The 13883-nt window shown below is 35.4% G+C and overlaps 1 protein-coding gene and 1 long non-coding RNA gene across 3 annotated transcripts in view; one reads left to right on the forward strand and one right to left on the reverse strand.

Annotated features, from left to right (window-relative positions):
* Positions 1 to 13883, reverse strand: part of LOC113239293 (probable GPI-anchored adhesin-like protein PGA55) — a 168999-nt gene that overhangs the window by 72218 nt on the left and 82898 nt on the right. The gene's annotated exons all lie outside the window — the stretch shown is intronic.
* Positions 1 to 13883, forward strand: part of LOC113239638 — a 70921-nt gene that overhangs the window by 8344 nt on the left and 48694 nt on the right. The window contains exon 1 of one of the 2 annotated variants that reach the window (XR_003311200.1): positions 12123 to 12177. The exons of the other annotated variant lie outside the window; for it this stretch is intronic. This is a non-coding gene — a long non-coding RNA (uncharacterized LOC113239638). Of the gene's footprint in view, positions 1 to 12122; positions 12178 to 13883 lie in introns of those variants that run through there. 2 annotated transcript variants of the gene reach the window in all.

Below are 13883 nucleotides of genomic sequence, written 5' to 3' on the forward strand. Positions count from 1 at the left end.
TGCTCCGAAAGGTAATTTACGTTTACGAAAGCCGCTTTGTTTATTAGGTATCGGGGGTGAAGGAGATGCAAAGAATGGGAGTACCTATAAGGTCATATTTCAATCAAACTTACGTAGTTCTTCAACAATGTTGAATTTTTAGGATTCATAAACTTCGAAAATTATATGTCAATTATTTGGTAAAACGTAAAGGACAGTCCCATATCTTTCTACGTAAGTTAAGTTTTGTTTATAATGACCCTCCCTATCAACCTGTTTTTTTACGGTTATACGGGAAGGTCAATAAAACGTGTGCAAGCAAGCCCGTACTGAGACCTTCTCAGTCAGGTCCTGACCCTAGATCAGTCCGTTTGCACAGATTTCATTCGAAAAAAAATCTAAAGGCGAGTGCCTTGGGTGATCTGCCCCTGCTGGTGCCGGACATGCTGGTCGCAGTGTTCTGCGACCACAGCTTCCGACTTAGAAGGTAACTCATGCGCGTCTCCTCGCCTTAGGCCCTCGTGTAGACCGATTACATGCTACCGGGGCAAACGAACGTGTTCATCCCTACAGCTAACCACAAACACCGGCGAGTCCATACCCAAGTCCCTGTCCACAAGACACGCCCTGAAGGCGTATCACTGGCGGAGAGCTTGGCTCGGATGCCCGCCGTACTCTGGTGTTACTGGGGAGCCTGTAGTCTCCCTCGAACATCCTATCTCTCGGGGCGATAGATAAGGACAAATAGATAAGGACAAAATGTAAATAAAGGACAGTTGACATAGTCAGAAAATATAAAGATACTTTTAAAATATTATACTGTAGCCTGTGCTAGAGTATCATATTTTAAAATTATACATGATATGATATTAATAACAAAGTGTGAAGTACAGCCTGCCGAAAGCAATCTTATTTAAACAACTACTGAGACCACCTATGTAAACAGATGACGTGGTAATAGGAATGTGATGGATTTTGTCAGAGATAAATTACGAGTGTTCCTCTGTAGTTATCCGAAAAGTAAAACTTTTGTCGACAAGTCGATATTTCTTTCAGGTTAATTGGTTTACTGAGAGAGAAGGAAATTAACAATAATTTCTTGAAAATATTCCAAGATATTTTGTTCGCGAAAACGCTTTGCTAAAGTCACGGTAATATTTTTTTACATAGTCTTAAATACAAAAGGCTTGAGTTCAGTATGAAAAATACGCTCCATTTCTTACTAAGGTATGTTTGTTTTTGAAAAAAATTGGTAAATGTTTAATCATGAACATCAAAGATAATTAGCATAGTCGAAGTCCTTACAATTTTTATGTTTTTTTTTAAATTGGCAACAGGACGATACACATATTAGAAAAGGGTATATATACAACACCTAAAAATATTTCCGATAACTAAAGCAACATTCTTAATATACTATTTGCTGCCAGTGGCGAGAAAGTAACATTTTTGAAAGTAACATTTTTGGGACATTCAAAAATAGAATTTTTTTAAATAACGTATTTGCCTAATATCATTAAGATCAATAGGAAGAAGTTTATTTAGCCCTAATTTTTTTTAACTTAACTTGTCTATATCACATTCTCAATTTCGTCACACTAATATTAAAGGTGAGACAAGATCTTAAGTCTCCTGTGCCCTGTGATTGTCCTGTTTCAAGTCTTTCTATATATTTCTATATAGGAATGAGTAGGTAAAGTTGAGATAGTAGAACCCTACCCTACTTTATTTAAACAAAAGCCTGATTGTTTATTTGCACAGTAGTAAATATATAAACCAAGTGTATTTACAGTCGATGGGATCGCTATCTAATGTTCCCCGAAGTATTTACCATTCACAGTTCGTATGGCGCGCTGCCAACTACCGTCCTGGCCATTGAATACTGTGACGTCATTTGGCACTATTCGCCAGAATATTTTGTTCCACGTAATTGGATGTTTATGTTCATAATAAGATATTATATCTGTAAACCGCAACATGGAGTCCCAAAGCCAGGATATTAATACCGCAGGTAGAAGCTGGAAATGAAAAACATATTATGTCGTTTGTACATTTGCTAATGATGGCTTTGTTTGAATTTATTCAGCCTAATAACGCATTGGTCAGTGCCAGGGAAGGAGGAAAGGTTAAGAACGTAATAGATACCTACAGATTTCTTTTAATTTGAATTTGTTGAAAGGCCCGAAACGTCGGTTAGTGTCAATAAACAAATAGACGCGACTGAGATTGGGAAGAAACGTTTCGTCAGTGACGGTTACTTACGTGGTGGTGAAGAAGAAGAAGAAGAAGAATCTTTGAATTTAGTTCTAGTAGTATGTTGAGTGTGTGCGTTACTTATAGGTAATATTAAATGTTAGTAGTAAATGACTTTGATAAGATATTTTGTACTATTGACGTGCTAAATGTTACGAGCTTTGTGACGTGGCAAATACAGAATTTGAATTTGAAAATTTTAATTTGGATCTTATCGCGTATATTTGTTTATTGAAACAAATCAATGTTTCAGGCTCTTTATAAGGTCCCACGGTCACGGTGACTTGATGAAACGTGGTTTGTATGAAAAAAGAAACACATGATTTTAATTTGGAAAAACATTATCATTTCCAACCGTAATAATTGCAAGTATTTAAAATGTCCCCCAGCACTTACGGGGTCAAGACCGTAGATATAAGTCAAGACGAATCTAACAATATCTTTTAACGTCAAAATGTATCGTGCTGTTTAGGCTACAATATAAGTCTAAGAAAAAGACGTACATACATACACCCGAAATATAAACAGCGTGATATTTTTTTAAAGATGTGTTACAACGTACATTGAATTACTTAAAATATAAGTAATGATGATGGGTATACTTTAGAATTATACGGTAGGAATGAAGGCAAATTAATGCAAATAAAAAATATAAATGACATCTTATCATAGCCTATACCTTATTTTTATGAAAAACAGTATTTGCAACATCTACAGTGTCAACATTTCTCGTAAGACGAAGCAGCAACCATGGATTATGTAATCCTTATACACGTAAGATTCGCATTACAACGATGAAGAGAAAGAACCAGCGGCATTGAATTATTTAAAACTAAAACGTTTATTATTGAACAACTTTTATTCAAAAATAGGGGAAAAACAATATTTCTCAAAATGTGAGTTAACATCATTGACTTACAATTATATGGACGTCGGGTCCGCGCTAAAAAGTGTCCGAACTTATAGGGCGTTAAAATCGTATACAGAGCGTCATTCACGCTTTAGTCTTCGTTTGTTCGACTGACAGCGAAGCAAACAAAATTAGACAGTACTGCGATGACATTACAATTTAAATTCAACGTTTTAGCTTTTTCATATTCCTTTACATTTACGTTTAAATAGGCTGACTTTGGACATTTTTTTCGTGATTTTTGTATTAGATCCGTCGTCCATTTATTTGTAAGTCAGTGGTTAACATACTATAGTTACAAATGTATTGTAATAGTCAGAACATCTACTCGTTAACGTCACAGCGTGTCCGAGGCGAGTGGTTAATCTCTGCTGATCCGTAGCCTTGACAGTGGCAGTATGACGTCATTACGCTATTTCTGCAACAAACATACACGTTCGTTTGTTGCTATATCTTGCGGAGGAGTTGTTGATATTTTGTTCGTTGATTTTGATAAGGTTGTCCAGAGAAAGGCGACGGAGATGGCTAAATTTTGGAAAATAATGTATTGAGCTACTTATGGATCAACCTAATCTTCTTTATTAAGAAGCCATGTATTGTGCATTTATAGGAAAGTCAATGAATTCTGAAATATAAATGTGTTAGTTAAACAAAATCTGCTCGATATATAGTGCTATAGCGAAAAGAACTCCTCCAAAATTGTAGTGAACATGCAGTGAGCCTATATCGTCCTGGTGCATCACAATTGACATAATTAATAGAATTGTCTTAAATTTCCAGCTAATTTGTTTACACTGAGCGTTACAAAGACTTCTAGATATCGTTGGAGCATTGGGACAAAATTCACCAATTTAACCGCGCAGACGTTTTTGGTTAACTTTGCCGTTAGGAGTTCATGTTTTTTTTTTCAACACTCTGCAATAACAAAATAAAAGCGGAATAAGAATAATCGTAAATATTGAACAGACAAATATTTTGAAAAAATAAATAAAACATGTGGTTTCGGGTATTTCCAACCTTACCGCGTAATATTAATAAGTTTACACAGTTTAACCTTAGTATTGATACGTAAACATGTATAATTCGTGTTCTGCCTCGCTAACTGGTATAGAAGTACACGTTCAAAGATGTCATTAGCAAAATTTGTTATGATGAATGTGTTGTTATTTAACGATTAGTAACATAGACTAGATAAAAAAGGAGGGTAACTTAGGATTCTATAAAGCGGTTGAGAGAGTTTACAAGAGAGAAACTTGGGGATCACCTCATCAACACGAACAAAAAAGAGACGATTATTTAAATGTTTTGGATTATGGCTAAATACCTTTTCGGGGACGATTCTCCTTCCCAGCAACGGGCACAAGATGAATTCAAATAGACGAATGCTTAGTGCCTCTACTTGGAAATAAATCATTTTATATCTTATTCTACATTAATTTCTTATTCTACATAAATTTTAGAGTGTGATCAGGGGGTAAATAAGTTCGTAAAATTGTTTTATTATTAGGAAAAAAGTGCCCAATGCGGAAGGGTTTTTATATTATATTCATTTGTGTACATAAGCAATTTATGAATAAGTTCTAAATGCCCTATACAGCGACTTCGTCACGATACACGAATCAAGAGCCTGTTCTCCTGAACGAAACTATTTTTTGTAACCAACAGCGGAATTTACAGCGTACAAGGACCAGTTTAGAATAGCGATGCTTTGTGACCAGTCTTATTATTTGGCAGCCAAAAGTACCGAGACCTCGTCGTCTCCTCTTAAGCAACATTTCGATGCCTTAGGACCGTATTTCAGAACTCTACTCAATGCTCAAGTCAGGACTTGAGTATGATTTCAAGCACTGGAAATACGACCCTAATGGCAAGGATTTGAGTATGATTTCTAGTGCTTTAAATCATACTCAAGTCCTGACTTGAGCATTGAGTAGAGTTCTGGAATACGACCCATACTTTCTCAAACTCGTATCTTATAAAAAGCGATTTATCAGGAAATGGCAAAACTGTCTATTTATTTTTATTTTGTTATCAAGGGTGTTAAGGTGGATGTATTATTTTAAGAATTGGTAAAACTGACGTGTGCATATGAAGGAAATGTGACGTTAAATCAGTCTGCAACATTTGTATATACAATACATTTTTTGCATTTCAGTAACTTTGTGCTTTAAAATACGAGTTTGAGAAAGCAATGCGACGAATTGCTATTGAGATTCTTTATCCTTGGTGTTCATACACATACATATGAACCGCCACCGTTATAACTACATCACCTACAATATTACCTTAGGCACAGGTAATATTGTAGGCGCGGCACTTAACTTCATTCATCCATTCATTCACTCAAGCTCGTTCATTTCTCTCTCTGACCGTATTCCTGGTATTCAAACAGCTATTCCACGGTATCGTTTCTTGAATAAGAAAGTAGAATACGTCATACAAAGATTCGCCTTTCTTAACGACTCTTCCTGGCATAGAATTGAATTTATATTAAACACGGAATGATTATATTACGTGTATAGATCTTTTAATACAGTAAACATTTTTAGAGGACCAATCTACTTATGAAATGTTGAATATTCGACGTCTCACCTAACAACACCAGCGATATTCATGGTTGAAATAAATGGTGGGGAGAATCTCCGTTCATTTTTAGCAACACAATCATTTCATTAGCATAGCTTGTACGGTGCTATTAATATTGTGACGTAATTAACAAGTGTTGCTGTTATCTTTCTGACTCCATATAATCATTTAATTTTTCAATGAATTTTAATTTTGTTTTGCACATTTCAGATGTTAATTAAAATTAAATGAAATATTCAATTATACATTAACGATTAACAAGTAGCTTTATTGCTGAAAAGTAATTTCTTCCAGGTAACGTTAGGATAGAAAATTAAGTAGTGCATCTAACTGAGGTACTGACTTTGATTCTCGGTAGGATTAATTTGGGAAACAATCTTTTCTAAAATGGTTCTAGTCTAGGATCTGGTACTCATTGGTAACTATCTATGTATGTGTGTGTGTAAAAATACCAAGTTATTGGCGTGGCTATCTATACTATTAATACTAATAATGCATTATTAATAACAAATAAAAAAATGTGTACCTATTAGTGTAGGTACTTAGTGACTGCTAATGCAGGTATCTGATACGATAAGCTTTTATGTAATGACAATATAAGTGCTCTAAAGGGATATGCTCACTGTCAAAAACTCTAATACGTCGTGTTGTAGTTTTATGGAACTGCAAAATGTGTTGTAAAATTAAAACCGTGTTGACTCGAAATTTAATTTAATTATTTCTTAAACATGTCAAAGTTCTAACGGTAATAAACAGAAATAAATAAACAAGTGCCAGATACCCGCAGAACTGCCGCGGGTTCTTGCGAAAGAGCCACAATTGCTATTGGACACTCGACACCCTATACATGAGCACTTCACAGTGCAACGGAGACTGAGAAGATAGAAAATCTTCGTCAAATGTCTCGATCATCTGAGCATTGAGCCAGCTCAGATGAGGTGCAAAATTTGGCGCGAAAGAGAGAGAGAAATCTACCCTTGTTCCGCCTCTGAGAGTCTTCCACCTGAACACGAATTGCCACGGCCGATCAGGAAGTCTTTAAATAAGTTTCGGACAAAAAGTCACATGAAATAAGATTGTTTGCATCTATCATTATAGCTATTAAGATAACAAGTGCCATAGCGGTTATAAAATACTACGTGCATTCTTTTTTTTTTGCTTGTTGGACTATACACAAAAGAATAAGCTTTGTCAGCAACTGAAAAGTGATTTTTCACCACTAAAGGGATCCTTAATTTTTGTTTATAGAATTTGCGTGCTAAAATAAAAAAATAGAATATTTTATAAAAATCACACCTCTTCGACTAAAATATCTTTTTCATCAAGTTTTTGTATGTGTATTACACGATAACTCTTTAAAAATTTGTGAACCGATTTTGATGATTCTTTATTTATTGGAAAGAGGGTACCTCACATGTGGTCTCATTTAAATTTAAAGAAAGTATTCCACCTCTAAGAGTGGCAAACTAGGGGATGAATGACTTTTGAGATCGGTTTTTTTAGTACTCTGTACTCAATATATTACACTCAGTATTAAGTTAATCCTTTATCTGTACGGAGCCTTATTTATCAAGTATGCATGTTTCTATTTTGATAGATTGTATTCCCAGAGGTGTTCATTTAAAGCATGGATATGTGCCTCCACCATGTCACTGTAAACTCATGTTTACAGGATGGAGGCATGGTGGTTGTCGCTAGCGAACGTGTAAAATGCTTTCCAGGTTTGTATAGCAAATTGTATAGCGCCCCTAGCGGTCAAATGTAGTAACACTTTGTATACAAATATTTCACAAGATCGCAAAAGTCATGGTAGTCTCACTGAACGTTTCTGCCCTCTTTATAATAACCAGCGTAATCAACATTTTTAGCGAAATTAAGTTGTTAACAAATCTGGAATCAGCTAAACTAGTTCTACACTCCCCTAAAAGCTGTTGTTTTTATATCTCATTTAGTTTCAGTTTTATTGTTAAGCAAATTCAGCGTAATTGACATTTTACAAATAAACAAAAATTTTTTACCAAAATACAAATGCACTAGTTATAACAAGGAGGGCAGATTTAGTCACACGAGAATATAGCATAATAGTGCATTATAGAATGGGAAATAAAGCTATTTTTTGTACAGCTAAATGTCAATAGTCAGCCGTGGTCATGGGATCTGTTAAGGATCCGAAACGTTTGGTTTGTTTGAAAAAAACAATTATAGCGATTTGGATCCGAAAAAATAGATTCTATTCCTATGTGTAACAATAGCTACAACCTTTTTTAAATATAATATAATAGAAAGATGTATCAAGTGACGGAAGGAACAAGTCGTACGACTGGTGGTAAGCGCCGCGCCTGTCCATAATAGTTGTAGTGCCGCTCAGAGCTTAAAAGAGCGAAGATCTGAGGCACTGCCACAGCGTCCGTTACCCTGAGACATAAGTTGACAAGTCCCATGTGCTTGTAATTTTACCGGCACCCTTACCCATCAAAACCGTAAAGCAGTAATGCTCACATTACTGCTTAGCGGCAGAAATAGGCAAGGTGGCAATACGTCGATGGACGAATTCTTCCACAAGGAGCTCTATTGCTACTAAAAACCTAAGAAATCGATGTGCGTATTTGAAGTTGGAGTTATTATCTTTATTGCGATATTATTTAGAAAGTGATGTATTGCTTCTAATAATAATATTCCGTATTAAATTTTCATTCTCGACAGCAGGCTATCCATCTGGAACATAAAACGGTCCAGTTTCCTGCGCGTACGTTCCACGTCACGGCCTTGTCCAGTGCCAAGGTTTCAATATAAACACATCGCTACGGTTCAAATATCGAGGCCCTAATTTTTAGCAGCACTGTATTTGTGTTACGCATCGTGAAAACGGTAACATTACTTGTAAACAAAAAAGTGCCATGGACAAACATGGACACACAGATAGACAACCACAAATTACACCTAAACTCACGAGAGAAATAAATGTAGGCCATACAAATATTTCTCCCGGTCCGTGAATCGAACCCGGGACCTCTGCGTGGCAGTCCGGCATGGTAACCGTTTGGCCACCGAGGCAATCATATAATAGGAAGAAGTAGTTCGAATAGCCTTACTGCAAAATAGGCGCCTTGACGTCGAGTGCGGACACAAGCCTGTTACACCAAGTACCAAGCCTTACTGTACTAATTTTCATAGTTGTATTGGTTTTCCATGTAACCTTTCATCCCCAATTTCACCCCCTTTAAGAATTATTTTTGTAACAAAAAGTAGCCTATGTTTTTATCCTGTAGGGCTAGCACGACGAGCGCAACTAGCGTGAGTGCGACATAAAGCTCGAGATAATGCTATTCTCGCACAAAGATCTCGCGCTTTATATCGCTCTCGCGCAAGTCGCGCCTTAACGTGCTAGCTCTACTCATACCAAATCTAAATCTACCTCTATACCAAAATTCATCAAAATTGGTTCAGCGGTTTAGGCGTGAAAACGTAACGACAGAGTCACTTTCGGATTTATAATATTAGTTTGGATATCACATGTATATTAACACAGACAGATTAAAAATAGCATGTATCTAATTTTTTCATATCTACTCCTATTATTTTTACATCTTTTATCTTTTAACGGTTAACAGCGACAAGGTAATAAATTTTTACTTTGACAAAAGCGCAAATGGCGGTAAATCCTCTTTATCTTTCTGGTACTTTCCATTTCATGCTCGAAACAAAATACACGGAAACGGAACTCCCTTTTTGAAAAACAATCGAAAGTAGAACTTTCAAGTTGCAATAAAATAAGCAATAAATAACGGAATGTTAAACTGTGCACCAATGTGCATCTTTTGAATTTTCAAAGGGTCGAGAATTATAAGTGGTTCTGATACAGTAATTTTTACTGCACTTCTTTTGAGAAATGTGGACATTTCATGCTTTCTAAAACTGTAAGAATAAGAGTAACAATACATTTTACAACTTTTACTTTTAGTGTATTTACAAATACAAAAAATTGTTATTGTAACCAAATCGAAAAGAAATACAATACCTTTAAATAAAAAATAAGCTGTGGGACAATGGGCGGTCTTATCGCTTTAAGCGAATATTTACTATTATTATTATTTACTACTGTACTTTACGATTTTTTGTAGCTACATAGTTGTAGCGGACTGTAATAATGGGGTTCGGATGCTAACTAAAAGTGAGCAAGATCAAAGAAAATGTATTTACGGTTTATTACTTCTTTTTTTTATTTAAAAACAGAAACAAAGTATGAGATGTGCACGAGCACGCAGAAACACAAAACATTTACAATTTCAGTTTAAAAATAATCTGATAAACAATTATGTTAAATACAAAAATATTTGAAGTGACCGTTACAATTTACTACATTTGAACATATTTTCTAAAATGTAACGGGCTGCGTATATATCGAATACCTTCTTATTCGAAAAACAGTCATGATGTAGTCAGAGTAATGGTAAGGAGTGATAGGTCATCATGTAATAGTACTTAACAAAATTGTTTCTAATGGAAGGTTATCAATATAAAAATGAAATTATTTTATTTGACATTTATATGAATAATAAAACAAACATGTGCAATGGATCTGTGACTCAGCTACAGAGGACTGAAGTAATAGGCGTGCTGATGCGTGCTTAAGACCGCACTAAAAATGTATAAACACGCACACTCAATCAAAAACTATAATTAAGCTTATAAAATACTCAAAAACAACACAACACTCAAATCACAAAGTAAAGGAAAGGATTGCTTGTCAAATAGACCTAGTAAATTTTCGTCTGAACAACAGGTTAGCAATACAAAAACTCAATAAGAAGCAATAACATACAAGAGCTAGGTGGACAATAGCTACGTTTGTTCATTTAATACTATGGTACCCAAAGTGGTATATACCGATCCCCAGCGGACTCTAAACGACAAGGAGTCCATATCAACGAAATAATAAATTGGGGTTGCATGAAATGTAAGTGACGGTCTACGAAAGTGGATCCTATTTAGGCAGGCCGAGAATAATATTTTGGTTTTCCATAAATGGAAAATGGAAAAATTAACCTATGTAATTTAACATAAAGTTTTTCACTTTACCGTCAATCTTATGAAAGTGACTATGTGTCAGCTGTCAAAAAGACATGTTAAGTTGATACATTTGTAATATTCGATATTAGAAAAGCCCAACAGAAAAGATTGACAAGTAGTCTACGAAACAAAAAAGTTTGGGGACCTCTGATTTAATAATGGAGTACGAATGCTTAACTTAATGAAAAGCAGTTCAACGGACTGATATTCCGAAAATGATTCATTATGTTATGTATTATATAAATGCAATAATAAAATTCACACTTGTCTAGGTACAGTCGATGAGAACTGTATTGCTATAAATTAAATTTTGTATTAACAAATTTTGAACGATAGAGACATTAATAGCTTCACTTTCAAAAATAGCTGGAAAGACTCCAAAGAATTTTGTGCATTAATAACTGAAGAGTCCAAAGTTATTATCGTCAACTGTTTAAAGGAAACATAAATTCATATAATGAAAGTGAACCGCGAAATCCCGATCTTCAGATAATTAATTATACATATTGCTAGCTTCTAAGACCAACCAGCAAAAATACGTCATGATTTGCAATAAAAAACTACATAGGTAATTGGAACAAGATCTGTCATTAGTGATGTCCATAGACTTAAACCTACCAAATTAAAACGCTAATATTTTTTTCGTGTCATTGCCGTATTATTACTTCTTGAACTAGAACTTTTTAGTAGCAGTAGAGCTCCTTGTGAAAGAGTTCGTCCAGGTAAGTACTGCCACCTTAACTATTTCTGCCGCCAAAGAGTAGTGTGAGCATTACTGCGTTCCAGTTACGAAGGGCAAGGGAGCTGGTGAAATTACAGGCACATGGGACGCATGAACTTATGTCTTAGGATGTCGGGCGCAGTGACAGTACCTCTCAGATCTTTGTGATTTAAAGCTCTGACCTGCAACTGTTACGGGCAGGCGTTTCGCTTACCAAGGCGCACGACTTGTTTGTCCGTTCATCCCTAGACGAACTCCTTCGCAAGGAGCTCTACTGCAACTGAAATATATCTTATTTCTATAAAAATGTTTGCTACGTCTCCGCTAGCCAGCTAGAATGAAAGATTTCACGTTTTGTCATTGCTCTATCAATGAACCACCTTTGCATTATTTGTCTGTCAAATTATTTCGTGTTAATAAAATAGAGTTTAGATTAAGCTCGTTCTGTAAATCTTCAGTTGCAGAATATGCCAAGAGTTCTACGTCATCATCTTTCTGTGTGCGAGTGTCCGTTGCGTAAGCCGCACCTGTGGCAACATCCTTGTTTGCGCAACGTGTCACGCGCACCCCCCCTCCACACCCCTCACCATCCTTAAACTGCTGGCAGCCGTGCGAACTATTCAGCTCTTGCAGTGATGTCATTGGTTCTGTACTCAACGTAAGTAAGCTTGAACTATGAAGTCATATTGTGAGGTAATTTGAATAATTAGCTTTCAAGAATAAGTAGTAACGAATGGTACACGTGAGAAAATTCAAGATAGGAGAAAATCAAGTACCTAGTAACTGATTGAATCTGGTAGCTAAATTAGCAATAGGAGTACGCCAAGGCTAGCGCTATTATAACAACATCTATCTATCAAAATAATAACAACAGTTAATCGGATAAAACTAAATTTGTTAAAATTGGGCAAATGTATACCTATCACGGCAGCTATACTCCCGTTAACCTCACTTAAGATTGAAAGATATTCAGAAAAATTGTAAATTATCAAAAACTATTATTAAAATTTTATTACGCCTAATAATAAAAGGACTATTGCATATCACGTGTACAAAATATTGGATTTGAACTCTAGATATCAATCTCTATACAACCTTGGCCTTGCGGTACGCGCGTGACGTTTGACGTCAGCCGTCAACTGACACCTGTTAACTGATGTGACGTCACAGGACTGGCAGGGTTGTAACAAAGCGCTAGTGAATTCAACAATGAATGGATTTTGTAAGAGTTTATGCGAAAAGGATAAAGTTAAAAAGAATTAAAAGTTTACTTGTAACAGGTATTTGTACTTATACTCAGAGGTAATTTGAAAAAAAAATCTAGAAATGGCTAACAAAAGCAAAACCCTAAGCATTTGTCATTTTCACTTGACTAACTTCACTAGCAAGAGTGCCAGTACTATAGCTACTATGGATAATCCTCGAGCAGGCTATGTAATGGTACAACTACTTAAAAAAGATCTTGTTAAAAAAGTTGGAATTAGATGAACCCTAATTTGACGGATTGCATTTGTGAAATAAAAACAGACGAAGATGACGGACAGACGTCTCATAAACATGATTGATAACTTACATTGTTGTTATGAAAGGTTTCTTGGTGCTACTTAATCGGATAATAATCAAGTTATCTAGGATCTCCGAGCATCATTACGTGATACGGACTCATCAACAAAATTATTTCTAAATATTATTTCAATACTTCGATTCTGACATTTCTATTCAAGTCGAGAAGTCAGATCTGGCGAATGCGCCGCGGACACGACACAATTACTGTCAAAAAAGTAATCGACCAACTCAAAACACAAGTCAAGTATGAAGCTTCGGTCGCATCGTGCGTCTTTTAATTTGACAGTAATTGTTTCGGCTAGGTTTCGGACGGAGAACGAGGGTAGACCCCCTGATAACAGAAGGTAAAACTCGTTTAAAAAGTTTAGTACTTCATTGTACAACATTAATGACGACAAATAACGGTGATGGTGGCATCTGATACTGGCTTGTCAAATAGCTCTATTTCAGATAATGAAAACCTAAAACATTTATAACCATAGACAAAAATTCACGCAAGGTGAACCGTCTATTTCCGCAAATCCAATGACGTTCCTTATACGATAATTATTATACGCCAATATACTTAAAAATAAACAAGCAAAAGCAAGGTAGTTTATTTCGGAATGCGGAATGACATCAAATGACGAAATTAAAAAGTATTTCTAAACTAAATTTAAATGAAATACTTAAGTAGAAATTACTGATAATTAAATTACACTCAACGAAAGCTTTATCACCAAAAGTGGTTCAATTTACAACAAAAAGAATAGTAAGTACAGTACAAGTATGTACATCGGCAGATTTTAAAACGTAGTA

The sequence above is a fragment of the Hyposmocoma kahamanoa genome, unplaced genomic scaffold, assembly GCF_003589595.1.
Source record: "Hyposmocoma kahamanoa isolate Upper Pololo Valley unplaced genomic scaffold, ASM358959v1 114, whole genome shotgun sequence".
NCBI classification, from domain to species: domain Eukaryota; kingdom Metazoa; phylum Arthropoda; class Insecta; order Lepidoptera; family Cosmopterigidae; genus Hyposmocoma; species Hyposmocoma kahamanoa.